This window comes from Balaenoptera physalus, assembly GCF_965194825.1.
Source record: "Balaenoptera physalus genome assembly, contig: SUPER_7_unloc_2, whole genome shotgun sequence".
Lineage (NCBI taxonomy): Eukaryota > Metazoa > Chordata > Mammalia > Artiodactyla > Balaenopteridae > Balaenoptera > Balaenoptera physalus.
The window spans coordinates 124,924-143,490 of NW_028126533.1; the positions used below are offsets into that span (position 1 = coordinate 124,924).

The following is an 18,567-nucleotide window of genomic DNA, read 5'->3' on the forward strand; positions in this document are numbered from 1 at the left end:
GTACTGTCTTTGCAACTTTTTCATAAATCTAAAACAAAAAGTTTATTTAAATATAAATAAATAAATAAATTTTAAAAAATGTACAGAAAATCATTGAATTGTCCCTTGTATAATAATAAGTGAACTTCATGGTATATAAATTATATCTTAGTAGAGTTGTTTAAAAGGTTCTGAAGAAGGTCAGGGTGGGCTGAGGGCTGGGCTGAGGCGGGGTCAGGGCAAGGTCAGGCAGGGCCAGGCTGGGGTCAGGCGGGAGTCAGCAACCCTGGCAATGGGCACGGAGGCGTGGATCGCCCAAGGCCGAGGCCAGCCTGTGGCCCTTCTCTGGCTGCTGCTGCTGCCCGTGGCCACCCTGGAGCTGCGAGGGTCCCCGGCCACGGCCACGGCCGCCCCCGGCTGGGCTCCAGGCGCGGGCGGAGCGGTGGAGGGCAGCGCTCCGACTCCGGAAGCGCAGCGGCTGGCCCCGGGAGCCACAGGTGCGTTGGGGCCTCTGTTGAGGGCTGAAACGGCCTAAACTGCAGGGCCTGAGGGGGCCGGCTGTGACCAGGGCCTGGGTGCCCTGAGTCACTGAATTTCATCTTTTCTCTGCCCTGGCCAACAACCGGGCAGCCCAGAGACCCCCTCAACACAGGTGGGTCACCGACTCCCCACTGTGGAGCCTCTGGGTGGGAAGTGCCTCTGTGGGACTCTGGGACCTCTGTGGGACTGTGGAAGTGGGGACATAGCAGGGTCTGACCCTGAGGCTGGGTGGCTGGGTGGAGGAAAGCACCAGGACTGATGAACGAGTGGCCCTGAGTCCAGGGCCGCGGGTCTCATTCCCCTCCGTGAGGCCCTGGGAGCGCAGGCCCTAGACCAAGATGCCCGCTCTCAGGGGGCCTGGGCACACCCCCTGCCCTCCCAGGTGTGAGTCCTAGAGCCAGGGCTGTCTTCATTAGCCCACTCCCTCTTCTTTTAGAAATGTAGAATCCTGAGTCAGAGAGGGGGAATGACTTTCCCCAGCTCACACAGCACCACAGACTGCAAATCTCCCTCCCTAAGACACCGGGGTGACATGGAGGAGGCACAGGCCCTTAGAAGCCATGATCTTGAGCAAGTAATGTTGGCAACTTCTGAGACCTTTAGCTCTTTGATCTACAAGAGTAGGCATTGAGGTGTGCTAGTTGAGGGAAATAAGGTCTGTGACGCGCCCAGCCCTTGGCAGCCTCACTCGGGGATGTCCTTCTCCCTGCAGATGCTGCTGTGAGCTGCTGTGGCTACCCTGGGTCCCCCCTTGCCCCATCCCACCAGACCTCTGGGTCCTCATCCCCACAGGGCTTGCTCTGTCCAATTCTCAGGGGCAGCCAGTGAAAGTAGAGTCCAGGTAGCGCTGTCATTTTGGCTAGGCCACTGGACGCTTGGCCTTGGTTTTCCCATCTATGAAGTGGACAGGGCCTTCCTGGTAGTGGCATTTGGGGTACTACTAGTGCCTCTTTCGTAGGTGGCAGGGGAGTCTCCACAGTGTGCGGGAAACCCAAGGTGATGGGGAAGATCTACGGTGGCCAGGACGTGGTGGCTGGCCAGTGGCCATGGCAGGCCAGCTTGCAGTACCAGGGCTCACACGTCTGTGGAGCTGTCCTCATTAACTCTCGCTGGGTCGTTTCCACTGCCCACTGCTTTCTGAAGTAAGTCCTCCTTCCAGGGTGCCAGCACAGGCACTGGCAGGGGAGGGGGATATGGGGGAAGAGGAGAAGAGGGGTGATGGGCATCCCACGTCAGCTCCTCTGGGCTTTTCTCTGGGGCAGTCTGTGGCCTTCAGATGCATGTCATTCCTGCCTTTGGCCTGTGTACCCTCCACCTGGACTGGCCTCCCTGCTCACCTGCTCAGATCCGCCTCATGCTCTGCCATCAGCCCCTGTGCCTGTGCTTCAACACAGATGTGCCTCAGGAGAGTGGCAGTGTCCGTCCTGGCTGCCATGCAGTGTGGACCAATCTCAGATCACAGCTTCTTCTTAACGTCCCCACATTTCCAGGTGTCAGATTCCAGGCAGGGACCTGGGACCGCATGTCTGACCAGCAGCTGGGCAATTCTTCTTATTACTCCTGCACAACTGTGTGCCCAGGAGTAGTCATGGCCGCTGGTGTGCGTTGTGGGGAGCCATGGTGCCAGGCTGCATAGGTGGGAATTGGGGCTCCCTGGGAGAGTGACATGGCTGCTCAGGAGTCTAATTCCCCTGGCTGTCCTCGGCCTGGCTCAGTGCCTGGGTCTGAACACATGAGGAGGGGTCCCCAGGGAGTTGGGGCATCACAGCCCAGGTCTGGGAGCTGGAACTTTCGGAGCTTAGAGTCCTATTGGCGCCTACTCCATACGACGATCCACGCAAGCCCCTTTGTGACATCAGGGGTGGCAAGTCCCCACCTCACCCTGTCTCCATCCTGTCACACGAGAAGGCCCAACATGGGTGAGAAGGGCAGATGCCTGGGCTGGGGGTTCCGGAGAAGGGCTATGCAGAGCGAGGGGCTTGCTGGAGGGGAAGGGTTTGGGCAAGGGGAGCATGAGTGGGTCTCCAGGTGGACGAGCCGTGCAAACAGTCAGGGAGGTGGGAAGTTTCAGCACCTGTGTTCAGGGAACAAGGCAAGGTTCTGTTTCCTGCACTCATTTGCTCATTTATTTAACAAGTCTTTTGTGAGTCCTTATAACTGAGTGGAGAAGCAGCCCTTGGGCAGGAAGGTGTTTAAAGAAAGGAGAGGTCAGGAAGAGTGTGGGGCCAGAAGGTGGACTGTAGGGAGTCTTGGGAAGGGTAAAGTTAGAGCTGGGATTGAGCCAGAACTCCTCCTGTGTACAATCAAAGACCTTCATTTGATACGCCACCAAGGATCTTTCCAGCACAAGGATTCAGTGCTCCTCTGATTCTAGTGTGTGATGGAGAAGCCGTGTGTCTGAGGTTGTAAGTAGAATAGCAATTAGCCCCAAGAAAGAAGGACTCCTGAACGCTAGAAATGGGGAGATAAAAGCTGTCTAGCATCATGTGGGGTAGAGGCCTGTGGGCAGTTAGATGAGGATGCAGGGAAAGAGCTAGCCCACACGCAGAGATGATGGTGACAATGTGCCCTTCTTCCTCCAGAAAATCTCACGCCCCGGAGAACTACCGGGTTCTGTCAGGAAGCACCCAGCTGCACCAGCACACCCAGCACACCCGAGAGATGTCACTGAGCCGGATTATCATGCACCCAGACTTTGAGAAGTTACATCCCTTCGGGAGTGACATAGCCATGTTGCAGCTGCTCTTTCCTGTGAATTTCACCTCCTACATCATCCCCGCCTGCCTCCCAGTCCCTGGCATGCAGCTACCCAGTAACTCATCCTGCTGGATAACTGGCTGGGGGATGCTCAACGAGGAAAGTGAGAGGGTGTAGGAGAGTCGGGTTGGGGGCAGATGAGGGTGGGGAGGAGGAAGGGGAGAAGGACAAAGGAGGGAAGAAGGGAGGTGTGGCTCCTCCTGAGGGGTCCCCAAGCAAAGAGGCACTGGACCTTGGCCCACTAAGCGTCATTTCTAGAGGAGTGGACCATTCTAGTTCTAGTTCTGAAAGTGTGTGACTGTAAAGCTTCAGTGTTCCCTAAGTGCAAAGGTTTACACTGAAAGTCTGGGAATCTTTGACTTTTGGAATCAAGATTCTGGGTTCTTGAAGTCTTTCTGGTTCTGGATTCCAAGGTTTTAATCAACCATGGATCTGAGATGACTTGATTCAACTCAAAGGTCATGCTTGGGGCCTGGTCCATTGCAGGCCACTGACAAACAAACACCCTGATTTCCCATTGCCATAAGAGGAGCTTGGGAAAAGTGGAAGGAAAACACACGTACGACTTCTGACCTCTGAGCCTGCCTGATGAAGTTAGAATGATTATGACTTAAGAGTGTTTCACTCTCTGAACCTCACTTTGCTCTTCTCCCAACGCAGCTCAGCTATCTACTTTGAAAGCTTGTTAGGTGCACTGCATAACGCAGGAAAAAAATTATGTTTTTTAAGATTGGAAGAGGAGAAATGTAGGCAAAGACTTATGAGCCAGAGTCTTTATTAAAGAAAGGAGTATTTATGGTTGGGGGAAATGCTTATGGTGCAAAATTAAGGGGAAAAAGAATATATATTTTAATTATTTGTAGGGTCATAATTTGGTACCGTGTTTCTCAACAGAGGTGCTACAGGCATTTTGAACAGACCCTGTCTTCATTGGGTGGGAAGTGCCAGCATCCCTGGCCCTTGCCTACTAGTATGTCATGAACACTCCCTAATCATAGGACAAACAACCAGGTTCCCAGCATTCTCACACCACATACACAACACATACACACCACACATACACCACATTTCTCACACACACACACACACACACACACACACACACAGACTGTTCCTCCTTGAGGACAGAAACCCTGTCTTTCTTGTTTTAATATCCCAGCCTGTGGCCCGGGCAGGGCCAGGCACCTTGTAGGTACCCCACTGCTGCCACCCTGGTCCTATAGACCATAATTGCTTGCCTGTACCTCCAGACTGGTCTCTGAGATCCCACCCTGTGTGCTATACTTTAGTCTCCACATAGCTGTCTGAGTGTTTTCTTTAAAGCAGGAGTCATGCCAGTTCCCTGCTCATTACCCTCAGTGCCTTCTCATTTATACCTAGAAAAAAGTCGTAACTCCCTGCCTTGGCTCTCAGGCCCTGTGTAATGTTGGCCCCAGTTCCTCTCTGCTCATCTCCTACTACATCCCTCACCCACACCATCCCAGCCAGCAGGCCTCCTTCCTGCTTGAAAACGCCAAGGCCATCGCCACCTCAGGGCCTTCACCTTGGCTGCCTCCCTGGCCTCACTTGCTCTCCCTGCTAACCTTGGCATGACTCACTTCTTTACATGTACAACTCAGCTGCTCCTCTGAGGAGTTTTACTTGATCATATGAGCTAAAACAGGCAACCTCTAATAGCATATGTCCCTGTTTTATTTCCTTTACACCACTTATTAGATCTAAAACAATTCTACTTATTTACTTCATTTACTCTGTTGATACAAAAAGCTCAGCTTCTCTGTGCACCAGTGCTAAATAGAATCTTGGAGATAGAGTTTTGGGTGAAGTAGAAAAGGATAGCTTTATTACTTTGCCAGGCAAACGGGGACACAGTGGGCTCCTGCCTCGAAAAACTGTGTCTCTACTTGGAGAGGATAGTGAGAAGTTTCACAGTAATGGTTCAAAGAGGGCGTGATCAGCTCTTGGACGTCCTGCTGATGAGGTGGGGGTGAGGTAGGTAAGAGTCAGCATCATCAACCTTCAGGTTCCAACTGGTCTGGGCTCTACATGCTTGTGGGCAGCATACCATTGTTAATCATTAACTTCTCCCACCTGGAGGGGGTTTCAGTATCTGCAAAACAGCTCTAAGAAATTGTTTTGTATATCCATTGTTGGGGAGCCAGGACCTTGCCCCAAGGCTGCACTGTGTTTCTCTTGACTGTTTCTCACTGGTCTCGCATCCCCTCCCTTCCCTGATTAACAACTGCTTGAATCTGCCCGTTGGAACTCAGAGAAGGTCATGGAGGCTGAATGAAGTCTATTTCCTGTAATCAAAGAAATGGGGGACACAGAAAGCCTTTGTGCCCAGGAGCCCCTCAGGGCCCTGCTCGGTATCCCTGTCTCCCCCAACTAAGAATGTTCCTGTGTATCATTAGTGTCTAAAAGATACTGAACACAAGGACAGAGGAAAAAATGAGTGATTGGATGAGAGGGTGGATGGGTGAAGGGTAGGTGGGAGGATGAGTGGGTGGAAGGAAAGATGGGTGGGTGGGTGAAAGGATGGTAGGCAGAGATAGTTGGAGTGAGTGGAGATGGATCAAAAGATGGGTAAATGGGCAAATGGATGGAAGCGTGAGGGGATGAATGGGACATGAGGAAAGAGGAAAGATAGGTAGATGGATAGAGGAATTGGTGGATGGATGGAAAGGTTAATGATAGACAAATGGAGAGCGGATGGGATGGTCTGTGAAAGGGTAGGTAGGTTGGTGAATGGTTGCTAAGCACCACTGAGTGGCATGTGTTGGTGGGATTTGCCTTTTTCCTTTGTAGACTAGGAGAGGTGTGGTCTATTGCTATGAGGGAGGTGGAGGGAATAGGATGAGTTTGGAAAAGTTTGAGAAAAGGGGGAGGGCTTACTAGGCATAGGTAGAAGACTGAAACAGTGCTGAAGGCTCAACTGTGCTGAGAAAAGTCCATGTTGAAGTGGTGAACAGTAAGGCAGAGTAGCCTGTAGCTAAGCCACAGCACCCTTCGCTGATTTCCTCCTTATCCTCGCAGCACCTCTGCCCGAACCCTTCCATCTCCAGGAGGGTAAGGCGGGCTTCACTGAGAACAAGTTTTGTAATATATTTTACGGACTTAGAAAAGGCAAGAACTTCTCCGTGCATGAGGACGTGCTGTGTGCTGGGGACTTCTCGACAGGAAAGGCCATCTGCCAAGTGAGTAAGGTCATTTCTGTTCTTCCCTTGCCTGTTCTCAGGGCCTCAGTTTCCCTAGGGGAGGGGCTGTGTTGCCTCTACTGTCTTTGTGGAGACCCCTGGGACTTCCCATTTCCTCCCTCCACATGTCTTCCTGGGCTCAATTCCTTGGCAGTGTCCCCCAGGATAGCCCCTTCCTAAGCCCCTTGCACATAAGGGCATCTACTGGCAGCACCCTCAAACAGCATCTTTTTATGAGGCATACCTTAAAGTTTTAATTTAAGTATAACATACATACAAAAGAATCTATTCATGCTGTTTTCATAAGTTGGATGAACTTTCACATAGTTACGCAACAGATGACCAATACCCCAGAGGTCCCACTCACACCTCCTTCCTATCACCAACACCCAACAGAAACCGCCATCTTCACTTTTGACAACTTAGATTAGATTCTGAATATTCCATAAATAGAATTTATTTCCAGTTGTCAATCTTTCGTGTCTTTCTATTTGTGAGATTCATCCAAACTGTTAAATGTAGTTATAGTTTGTTGAGTCTCATTGCTCTACAGGACTCTATTGTGTGAATTGAATTCTATGATCAGTTCTACTCTTGATGGGTATTTTAGAGGTTTCCAAGTTTTTCATTTCGTTTCACTTCCAAATATTTTATCTTCTATTTCACAGAAACCCTTGAGTAGAATTGTTGAATTAAAAGGTATGTGTATATTCAGCTTTGGCAGATATTTCCTAACAACATCTCCAAAGTGGTTGCACTTCATTCCAGCAGTGGATGTGAGTTTAATATTTATTTATTTAATTTATTTATTTTCCTTATTTTTTTTTTGGCTGTGTCGTGTCTTAGTTGCACCACAAGTGATCTTTGCTGAGGCATGCGAGATCTTTCGTTATGGTGCGCAGTCTCCTCCGGTTTCTCTCTGGTTGTGGTTCTCAGGCTTCTCTCTAGTTGTCGTGTGTGGGTTTTCTCTCTCTAGCTGTTGTGCGTGGGGCTCCGGAGTGCATGGGCTCTGTAGTTGTGGCATGCAGGTTCTCTTGAGGCGCACGAGCTCATTAGTTGCGGCACGCTGGCTTAGTTGCCCCGCGGCATTTGGGATCTTAGTTCCTCAACCAGGGATTGAACCCGCGTCCCCTGCATTGGAAGGCAGATTTTTTACCACTGGATCACCAGGGAAGTCCTGGATGAGAGTTTATATCCTCGCCAACACTTTGCACTTTCCATCTTTTCTCATTTTGATAGCTTATGGTGGTTTGCATGTCCCTGATGACAAGTTAAATGTACTTTCATATGTTTATTGTCATTGGATATCTTCTCTAAAGTTTCCCTTCCAGATTTTCCCCCCTCTCACTTTTCTGTTGGGTTGTCTTCTTTTCCTTTAGGGGCTCCTTGTGTATTTTTACATATTACAGGTATGAGTCCACTGTTGGATATTTGAATTGTAAACATTTCTTTCCTCTCTCTTTAATGCCCAATTTTAGAGGTGGGCAAACAGGTCCAGAGAGGGAAAGTAGCTACCCTAAAATAAGGCAGCACAACCTGGTCCCCCGTATTCTGACTCCAAGCCTAACCTGACCTCCACCATATCCGCCTCAGGGCCCAGCCTCCCAAGCTGGCATCATGTGCGGAGCTCTTACATAGATGGCATTGTGGAGTGGAGGGGAGAGTATTAGGGTTCTGGAGTTAGAGACACTGCTCTGCCCTGAAGGTCTTTTCACTTTCTGAGCCCATGTCCTCATTTATACTGTAGGATTCTGAGGCCTCCTTCATGGGATTGTCGAAAGGATGGTGTAGTGGGTTGGATAGTGTCCCCCTACATTTGTAACCATCTGGAATCTCAGAAAGTGACCTGATTTGGAAATAGGTCTTTGCAGATGTGATTAGCTAAGAATCTCGAGATGAAACCATTTTGAGTTTAGAGTGGGCTGAGGGATAGACAGAGAGGTACTTGATTTCAGACTTCTGGTTTCCAGAACTGTGAGAAGAGAAATTTCTGTTGTTTTTATAGTGACCCAGTTTGTGGTAATATGCTTTGGCACCCCAGGAAATGCACACAGGAGGGATGGGATGCGCCTGGTCCTTGAGAAGGCCTCACGGACAGCTGTTTTCACGGCAGCCCAGTGGAGCTGCTGAGCCAGAGGGAAGAAGCTCGGCCAGCTGCCCTCCTGGTAGGAGGTAGACCCAGCTTTCTTGGTTCCCAGTGCACAACCCATGGCTATCTGGCTTGGGCCGTTGTTCTCACAGAGTCAGCTGCACCTGCAGGTGAAATAAAGGGCTGAGTCCCCCGAGTCCCCATCTGGCTGTCACCGTAGACCTCCCTTCCAGCCTGCAGAGGTCATGGCCATGGAGTTCAGGGCCGGAGCCCTTTGCCTGCTTGCCTGCTGGACATCCATTCTGCCTCTTGACCCCACCCCCTCTCGTTTCTCCCCAGGCTGAGGACACCATTGAGCTGGACACCCAGGAGCCCCAGCACATGGCCCCTCCTGCCCCCCCTTAGCCTTTCAGTCACCACAGCCTGTCTGAGAGGTTCCATCTAGATTCATCTTCTGTCACATGCCTGCTCTGGTCCCAACCTCCAACCGGGACTCTCTTCTCTCACTGAAGTGCCCTCCCCCAGCACAGGACACCCAGAAACAAGTCTGAGGAGAGACAGACCCCAGGAGCACTCAGTGCTCAGACTGTGGGGCAGGACAGACCTGGGTCCAGTCTTCAGTCTGTAATTTAGTGATTACGACCTTCGATAACCCATGAAATGGGGTTGTTAACGGCCTCCACTTAATAAGGTCCTTATAGAAGATTCAGTACTGTGCCTGGCATTCAGTAGGTGCTTAACACCTGCTGGCTTTCAATCTCCTGGCCTGGTCTGCCTCCCTCTATCTGGATTGTACCTGTTCTCCTGGGCCTGTCTTAGACCTGTCCTCTCACCCAAGGTAGAATTCATTGCTCTGGCCCTGCCCAACACACACACACACACACACACACACACACACACACACACACACACACACACTGTTTGCTGCGTGTCTTCAGTAGTGCAAAGTGCAGCTCACTTTGCGTGGGATACATTAGTGTTGGGCCTTCCTCTGCCTTCTGAGAACTCCCCAGGGGCTAGGAGGCTATTGGAGCCCTTCCCATCTCCCTCGGACTGGCCCAGAATCCATCATAATATAGACAACCACATGGCTCATCTGCACGAATCCCTGAGGCCTGGAGTGGACAGGGACCAGGCCTTCCCCTGGCCTTGAACAGCTTGGGGTGGGTACACTGTGGGGAAGGCTAAGGGCACCCCAGCTAGGGAGCACAGAGGGGAAGAGCTGAGGTGATGATGGCACATTCCCAATCTCCAAGAAGACCCCGTGTATGACTTTCTTGGGTCTGCGGTGACAAATCACCTCAAAGTGGGTGGCTAAAACAACAGAACTTTATTCTCTTACCTTTCTGGAGGTCAAAAGTCTAAAGTCAAGGTGTTGGCCGGGCTGGTTCCTTCTGGAGACTCTAGGGGAGAAGGTTTTCTTGCTTTTGCTAGCTTTTTCGAGGCCGCCAGCATTCCTTGGCTCATGGCCCCTTCCTCTGTCCCCAAAGCACATTGCTCCTACCTCTGCTTCTGTCATCACATCTCCTCCTCTGACTCTGGCCTCCTGCCTCCCTCTTTCCTCATGAGAATCTTTCTGATTACATTGGGTCCACACAGATAATCCAGGATAGTCTTCCTATTTCCAGATGCTCAACTCCATCACAGCTGCAGAGTCCCTTTTGCCACGTAAGGTAACATAGCCAAAGGGTCCAGTGATGAGGATGGGCATCTTTGAGGGTTATTTTTGGCCAGCTACACCATGTACCCTTCTCTCTCCTTCAAGCCACCACTTCCCCCACCCCTTCCTCAGCTGGAGATCTTCTCATTTCACTGAGAACGCCAAAGCAATCAATCAGCCTAGAGCCCATTCATCTTGCCAGCCCCACCCTAGCATCTTCCATCTCTCCTGAGCCTCATGGCCCATCCCAGCCAGTCTGTCCTGGAGCTCTGGGTGCCCAAAGGCTCTCCTGCTCCACGTCTTCTGTCTCCCTCTTTCCTGGCTCCTGTGTAAACGTGCAACAGCACTCTCCCTCCTGCAATTGCCCAGTTTCTCTGCCTTCCTTCCCCAAAAGACTCACAGCAGCACTGAATCTAACCCACTCCACCCAGGAGTGTCGCCAATGTGCCACCAGAGCCACATGACCAACATCCCCAAGAGCCTGTCTTGCCAGAGCCACCTGTGGACCTGAGTCCTCCTCTCACTCAGCACTTCAGCAAGTCTCACTCCCATTTCCTGGGCACCAGGACTAGCCAGCTACTCTGCTGTGCACCTGGTCCCCTCCCCTCCCACCTCTAAATGCTGGAGAGCCCAGGGCTCCGTGCTCAGCCTGCTGCTTCCCCTCTGCAGTTCCTCCCTGGTTGGTGAGAAAGGCTCAGATTTGAAAGGTCCTGTTGCCTCCTTCAACATATTGCCCCAAATCTGACTGTTTCTTACTGCCCTGGCCCCTCCCCATCAGTAATCTCTCACCTTCCCTCCTGTAGCTACCTCCCAACTGGTTCATTCTCCACACAGCACCAGAGTGATCCAGGTGCTAGACATAACCTAGACAGTTCTCCATGGGGGTCAATTCTAACTCCCCACCATAAGGCCCTGTGACCCCATGTCCCATCTATCCCCCTTGCTCCGCACACATCACTGCTCTTCCTCCCCCCCACCTGGCTCAACCCTCCTCTCCTCGTCTGCACTTACTGCTCCCCCTTCTCCTGCATCAGAAAGTTAGGTTGTTTCTTGCCTGGAGTCTCAGCACAGGAAAGCTTTGTGCCTCCACCCTATGAAGTGCCCTTCCCTTCCTGTCCTGTCCCTTCCATGGCTTGTTTCCACATGTCACATCTGACAATGGCAGGCTAATTGGCTTATTTACAAAAGCACCGAAAAAGAGGAGCCTTGTCATTTCACCGCTGTGCCCAAAGGCGGAGGCTGCCCTGGATGCTGGATGTGCGTGTTGGACAGGTGAGTGGAGGAGCAGCAAGCATGGCTATGGCCCCTGCTCCCCCACCCCCACCCCCACCCCCAAGGATGGAACCTTCGCTTTGGCTGATGAGTGAGGGAATTTCCAAGCAGATTGTCCTGCCCTGACAGCATTTTAGGACTTCAGCAGCTTTCTGGGGACCCCCATCTTCTCCCCGAGCAAAACAGGCTGCCTCCACCACGCCTGGGTATGGGCATTTTCTGAAAATGTTCAACCAAGAAGTTGAGAGAAAAATGAAAGGCCTAACTAAAGGAATGAAAAAGGAGGAGGACCCACGTGGGCACATGCTGCTGCAGTTCAGGGTATTGCAAGAGCTGGGGACTGACGCAGCTTTAGCTGGCCAGGCTTTACTCACAGAGCAGCTCTCTTGGGCCCTATGGTGCAGCTGTCCCTTCTCGGCCTTGGATAGTGCCCGTCCTGGACCACCAGGGCCTCGCTGGGCACAGAGGTCCATATGTTGATAGGTTTAGATCAATGATTGTCCTGAGGGTCAATCAGGAACTTCCTATAGCACGATTCCACTGCCTGCCTGCATGGCCTAATAGGGCTGCTCGGCAGTGGGACGCTGGTGTTGGGACTTCCACAGAGGTGCACCTGAGTGAGCCTGGATGGCAGAGACTCATAAGCCCCACCTTGCTACCTGGTCTTCTCAGACCTGGCTCAGTCACCCACATGAACTCCCATCTCTTTCCTAGGGCGATTCCGGGGGGCCCCTCGTCTGTGACTTCGCCAGTGCCTGGGTTCTGATGGGGCTGTCCAGCTGGGGCTTTGACTGCCGTCATCCCATTTACCCCAGCATCTTCACCAACGTCACCTACTTCACCGACTGGATCGTCGAGATCCAGAGACTCACACGTCTCCCTGAGCCCACGTCCGCTCCTCCTCAGGCCCTGTTTCCATACCAGACTCTGCAGGCTGCGGGCTCGCCTGGGCCTGGCACAGCCTTTGTGCCTCCACAGAGCTGGCCCCTGCTGTTGTTCATGCTTGGGGCCGTATGGAAAGCCCTGCAGTGATCCCCCAAGTCCCTCTGCTCTTGCTCTCTGCCTCAGGGTCCAGTCTCCTCGCTGGAACCTTCTGCCTCTCCCCTCCCGCAGCCCCATCACCTTTCAGTGGTCCGTTCTTCGCTTTCCTGTCCAACTGCTGCCACCCCACGAACCAAGCATGAAAAAAACAAATACAAACTAATGAAAGAGTCATCTTGCTCCTGTCTTGGGGCCCTATTGCCCGCCGTGATCCTCAGCACTCACCCTTTCCCTTGAGGTCTGTTGTCTGACTCCGTGGTCAAGGAAACAGGACCGGGCAGGGAGACTATCCCAGGAGGAAAGCAGGAGTGAGGACACTGAAGGAGTCCAGCTGGGGAGAGAGAAAGGTGTCTTCACTTGCAGACACCACTCCTGCCATGGGGGTGCACAGGCCTTCAGAGGAAGGATATGTCAGCTCCACCTGCCATAACAAATACCACAGGCAATGTGGCTTAAACAAGAGGAATTTATCACCTCACAGTTCTGGAGCCCAGAAGTCTAAAGTCTCTCTCCTTGGCTGATAGATGGTCATCTTCTCCCTGTGTCCTCACATTGTCTTCCCTCTGTGTGTTTCTGTGTCCAAATTCTCCCTTCCTATAACGGCACCAATCATATTGGATTAGGGGCTACCCTAGCGACCTCATGTTAACTCAATTATCTCTTTAAAGGCTCTACTCCAAATAAAGTCACATTCTGGGGACTTCTCTGGAGATCCGGGGTTTAAGACTCCACGTTTCTATTGCATTGGTCACGGGTTCCATCCCTGGTAGAGGAACTAAGATCCCACATGCCACATGGTGCAACCAAAAAAAAAAAAAAATGTCACATTCTGAGGTACTGGGGTTAGGACTTCAACATATGTATTTTGGGGGGGGCATAATTCAGCCTTTAATAGGAAGTAAGACATTTTGCCAGGTGTCTGTAGTACAAGGGAGTAAGGATCTTTCCCAAAGTAAAGAACCGTCAATCATGGGATTTGGAGGAACAAGGACCAGCTCCCCACGGAGGTAGACGGAAGTTCCCAGAGTGCGGGACAATTGAGTTGGACTGGAGTACATGACCCAGGCCTTGAGGATGGGGCTTCCAGCCTGCAGCATAGAGGGCTGTTGAATGTGGCGGGTCTAGCAGAGTAAGTGGGAAACAGAGAGAGGAGGCCTGATGCCAGGCTGAGGTGCAGGCTGGCAGTCCTCAGACCTCTGCTCCTAGAGTCGACTTCCAGCACCCTCCTCACCCACCCCCATGCTCCTGCTCTCCACAGTCTGAAGGGGCCCAACTCACTGCCCCCCAAACCCACATGACACTGCTCTCTTCTGTGTAGGGGCCCAGGCCAGCCTGGCCCAAGATGTCCACAGACCTCCAGCAGTTGGAGCCTGGTGTCTCCTTTCTGCTTAGCTGACTCAGGACTTAGTGGCCTGGCAATAAGCCTTGAATCAATGTTCTAGTCATCCTTCCTACCAATATGCCTGACGCAGAGTCCTTGTGCAGCCATCGGGATCCCAGGAGGCCTGGCAATGCACGCGCCCCAGCCTTCCTAACCCATGGTAATGTGGTAAATTTCCCATTTAGCACATATCCAATATGGACTAGATGCCATTCAAAGGGTTCAGTGGAAGTTCTTTCCAATCCTGGCATTGCCCAAATATCCTGAACCCTCACTGGCAGGTGAGCACAGATGGACTCGTATGCACATGAACACTGGGATGCCACTGGCTGGACCCAGGACCCTGCACAGGAGCTCCCTTCCCAAGATGATCTTGGGAGGCCTCAAGAAAGTGTCTTCCCAGCATCCACACCTGTCTAGGCATTGCCGCACTCCCTGCCTCTGGCCATCCCTCTGGCTGGAGCTCTACCACTGAGGTACCACCACACCTAGCAGGAGAGCCTTTGGGCACCCAGAGCTCCAGGACAGACTGGCTGGGATGGGCCATGAGGCTCAGGAGAGATGGAAGATGTTAGGGTGGGGCTGGCAAGATGAATGGGCTCTAGGCTGATTGATTGCTTTGGCGTTCTCAGTGAAATGAGAAGATCTCCAGCTGAGGAAGGGGTGGGGGAAGTGGTGGCTTGAAGGAGAGAGAAGGGTACATGGTGTAGCTGGCCAAAAATAACCCTCAAAGATGCCCAACCTCATCACTGGACCCTTTGGCTATGTTACCTTACGTGGCAAAAGGGACTCTGCAGCTGTGATGGAGTTGAGCATCTGGAAATAGGAAGACTATCCTGGATTATCTGTGTGGACCCAATGTAATCAGAAAGATTCTCATGAGGAAAGAGGGAGGCAGGAGGCCAGAGTCAGAGGAGGAGATGTGATGACAGAAGCAGAGGTAGGAGCAATGTGCTTTGGGGACAGAGGAAGGGGCCATGAGCCAAGGAATGCTGGCGGCCTCGAAAAAGCTAGCAAAAGCAAGAAAACCTTCTCCCCTAGAGTCTCCAGAAGGAACCAGCCCGGCCAACACCTTGACTTTAGACTTTTGACCTCCAGAAAGGTAAGAGAATAAAGTTCTGTTGTTTTAGCCACCCACTTTGAGGTGATTTGTCACCGCAGACCCAAGAAAGTCATACACGGGGTCTTCTTGGAGATTGGGAATGTGCCATCATCACCTCAGCTCTTCCCCTCTGTGCTCCCTAGCTGGGGTGCCCTTAGCCTTCCCCACAGTGTACCCACCCCAAGCTGTTCAAGGCCAGGGGAAGGCCTGGTCCCTGTCCACTCCAGGCCTCAGGGATTCGTGCAGATGAGCCATGTGGTTGTCTATATTATGATGGATTCTGGGCCAGTCCGAGGGAGATGGGAAGGGCTCCAATAGCCTCCTAGCCCCTGGGGAGTTCTCAGAAGGCAGAGGAAGGCCCAACACTAATGTATCCCACGCAAAGTGAGCTGCACTTTGCACTACTGAAGACACGCAGCAAACAGTGTGTGTGTGTGTGTGTGTGTGTGTGTGTGTGTGTGTGTGTGTTGGGCAGGGCCAGAGCAATGAATTCTACCTTGGGTGAGAGGACAGGTCTAAGACAGGCCCAGAAGAACAGGTACAATCCAGATAGAGGGAGGCACACCAGGCCAGGAGATTGAAAGCCAGCAGGTGTTAAGCACCTACTGAATGCCAGGCACAGTACTGAATCTTCTATAAGGACCTTATTAAGTGGAGGCCGTTAGCAACCCCATTTCACGGGTTATCTAAGGTCGTAATCACTAAATTACAGACTGAAGACTGGACCCAGGTCTGTCCTGCCCCACAGTCTGAGCACTGAGTGCTCCTGGGGTCTGTCTCTCCTCAGACTTGTTTCTGGGTGTCCTGTGCTGGGGGAGGGCACTTCAGTGAGAGAAGGCAGCCCCAGTTGGAGGCTGGGGACCAGAGCAGGCATGTGACAGAAGATGAATCTAGATGGAACCTCTCAGACAGGCTGTGGTGACTGAAAGGCTAAGGGGGGCAGGAGGGGCCATGTGCTGGGGCTCCTGGGCGTCCAGCTCAATGGTGTCCTCAGCCTGGGGAGAAACGAGAGGGGGTGGGGTCAAGAGGCAGAATGGATGTCCAGCAGGCAAGCAGGCAAAGGGCTCCGGCCCTGAACTCCATGGCCATGACCTCTGCAGGCTGGAAGGGAGGTCTACGGTGACAGCCAGATGGGGACTCGTGGGACTCAGCCCTTTATTTCACCTGCAGGTGCAGCTGACTCTGTGAGAACAACGGCCCAAGCCAGACAGCCATGGGTTGTGCACTGGGAACCAAGAAAGCTGGGTCTACCTCCTACCAGGAGGACAGGTGGCCAAGCTTCTTCCCTCTGGCTCAGCAGCTCCACTGGGCTGCCGTGAAAACAGCTGTCCGTGAGGCCTTCTCAAGGACCAGGCGCATCCCATCCCTCCTGTGTGCATTTCCTGGGGTGCCAAAGCATATTACCACAAACTGGGTCACTATAAAAACAACAGAAATTTCTCTTCTCACAGTTCTGGAAACCAGAAGTCTGAAATCAAGTACCTCTCTGTCTATCCCTCAGCCCACTCTAAATTCAAAATGGTATCATCTCGAGATTCTTAGCTAATCACACCTGCAAAGACCTATTTCCAAATCAGGTCACTTTCTGAGATCCCAAATGGTTACAAATGTAGGGGACACTATCCAACCCACTACACCATCCTTTCGACAATCCCATGAAGGAGGCCTCAGAATCCTACAGTATAAATGAGGACATGGGCTCAGAAAGTGAAAAGACCTTCAGGGCAGAGCAGTGTCTCTAACTCCAGAACCCTAATACTCTCCCCTCCACTCCACAATGCCATCTATGCAAGAGCTCCGCACATGATGCCAGCTTGGGAGGCTGGGCCCTGAGGCGGATATGGTGGAGGTCAGGTCAGGCTTGGAGTCAGAATACGGGGGACCAGGTTGTGCTGCCTTATTTTAGGGTAGCGACTTTCCCTCTCCGGACCTGTTTGCCCACCTCTAAAATTGGGCATTACAGAGAGAGGAAAGAAATGTTTACAATTCAAATATCCAACAGTGGACTCATACCTGTAATATGTAAAAATACACAAAGAGCCCCTAAAGGAAAAGAAGACAACCCAACAGAAAAGTGAGAGGGGGGAAAATCTGGAAGGGAAACTTTAGAGAAGACATCCAATGACAATAAACATATGAAAGTACATTTAACTTGTCATCAGGGACATGCAAACCACCATAAGCTATCAAAATGAGAAAAGATGGAAAGTGCAAAGTGTTGGCGAGGATATAAACTCTCATCCAGGACTTCCCTGGTGATCCAGTGGTAAAAAATCTGCCTTCCAATGCAGGGGACGCGGGTTCAATCCCTGGTTGAGGAACTAAGATCCCAAATGCCGCGGGGCTACTAAGCCAGCGTGCCGCAACTAATGAGCTCGTGCGTCTCAAGAGAACCTGCATGCCACAACTACAGAGCCCATGCACTCCGGAGCCCCACGCACAACAGCTAGAGAGAGAAAACCCACACGCGACAACTAGAGAGAAGCCTGAGAACCACAACCAGAGAGAAACCGGAGGAGACCGCGCACCGTAACGAAAGATCCCGCATGCCTCAGGAAAGATCCCTTGTGGTGCAACTAAGACACGACACAGCCAAAAAAAATAAGGAAAATAAATAAATAAAATAAATAAATATTAAACTCTCATCCACTGCTGGAATGAGTGGAAATGGTGCAACCACTTTGGAGATGTTGTTAGGAAATATCTGCCAAAGCTGAATATACACATACCTTTTAATTCAACAATTCTACTCAAGGGTTTCTGTGAAATAGAAGATAAAATATTTGGAAGTGAAACGAAATGAAAAACTTGGAAACCTCTAAAATACCCATCAAGAGTAGAACTGATCATAGAATTCAATTCACACAATAGAGTCCTGTAGAGCAATGAGACTCAACAAACTATAACTACATTTAACAGTTTGGATGAATCTCACAAATAGAAAGACACGAAAGATTGACAACTGGAAATAAATTCTATTTATGGAATATTCAGAATCTAATCTAAGTTGTCAAAAGTGAAGATGGCGGTTTCTGTTGGGTGTTGGTGATAGGAAGGAGGTGTGAGTGGGACCTCTGGGGTATTGGTCATCTGTTGCGTAACTATGTGAAAGTTCATCCAACTTATGAAAACAGCATGAATAGATTCTTTTGTATGTATGTTATACTTAAATTAAAACTTTAAGGTATGCCTCATAAAAAGATGCTGTTTGAGGGTGCTGCCAGTAGATGCCCTTATGTGCAAGGGGCTTAGGAAGGGGCTATCCTGGGGGACACTGCCAAGGAATTGAGCCCAGGAAGACATGTGGAGGGAGGAAATGGGAAGTCCCAGGGGTCTCCACAAAGACAGTAGAGGCAACACAGCCCCTCCCCTAGGGAAACTGAGGCCCTGAGAACAGGCAAGGGAAGAACAGAAATGACCTTACTCACTTGGCAGATGGCCTTTCCTGTCGAGAAGTCCCCAGCACACAGCACGTCCTCATGCACGGAGAAGTTCTTGCCTTTTCTAAGTCCGTAAAATATATTACAAAACTTGTTCTCAGTGAAGCCC

At 51.3% G+C, this 18,567-nt stretch overlaps 1 long non-coding RNA gene and 1 pseudogene across 2 annotated transcripts; one reads left to right on the forward strand and one right to left on the reverse strand.

Annotated features, from left to right (window-relative positions):
- The first annotated feature begins 271 nt into the window (after window positions 1-271).
- Window positions 272-3,393, forward strand: LOC309665274 (putative serine protease 47 pseudogene; annotated as a pseudogene). Its single transcript has 3 exons — window positions 272-476; window positions 1,478-1,661; window positions 3,102-3,393. The product of its transcript is annotated as a putative serine protease 47 pseudogene (transcript).
- A 4,894-nt stretch (window positions 3,394-8,287) lies between these two features.
- LOC309665265 lies at window positions 8,288-18,567 on the reverse strand. Its single transcript, XR_014266300.1, has 4 exons — window positions 18,447-18,567; window positions 13,010-13,129; window positions 12,761-12,928; window positions 8,288-8,726 (listed from the first exon to the last, which is right to left on the reverse strand). It is a non-coding gene; the product is annotated as an uncharacterized lncRNA (long non-coding RNA).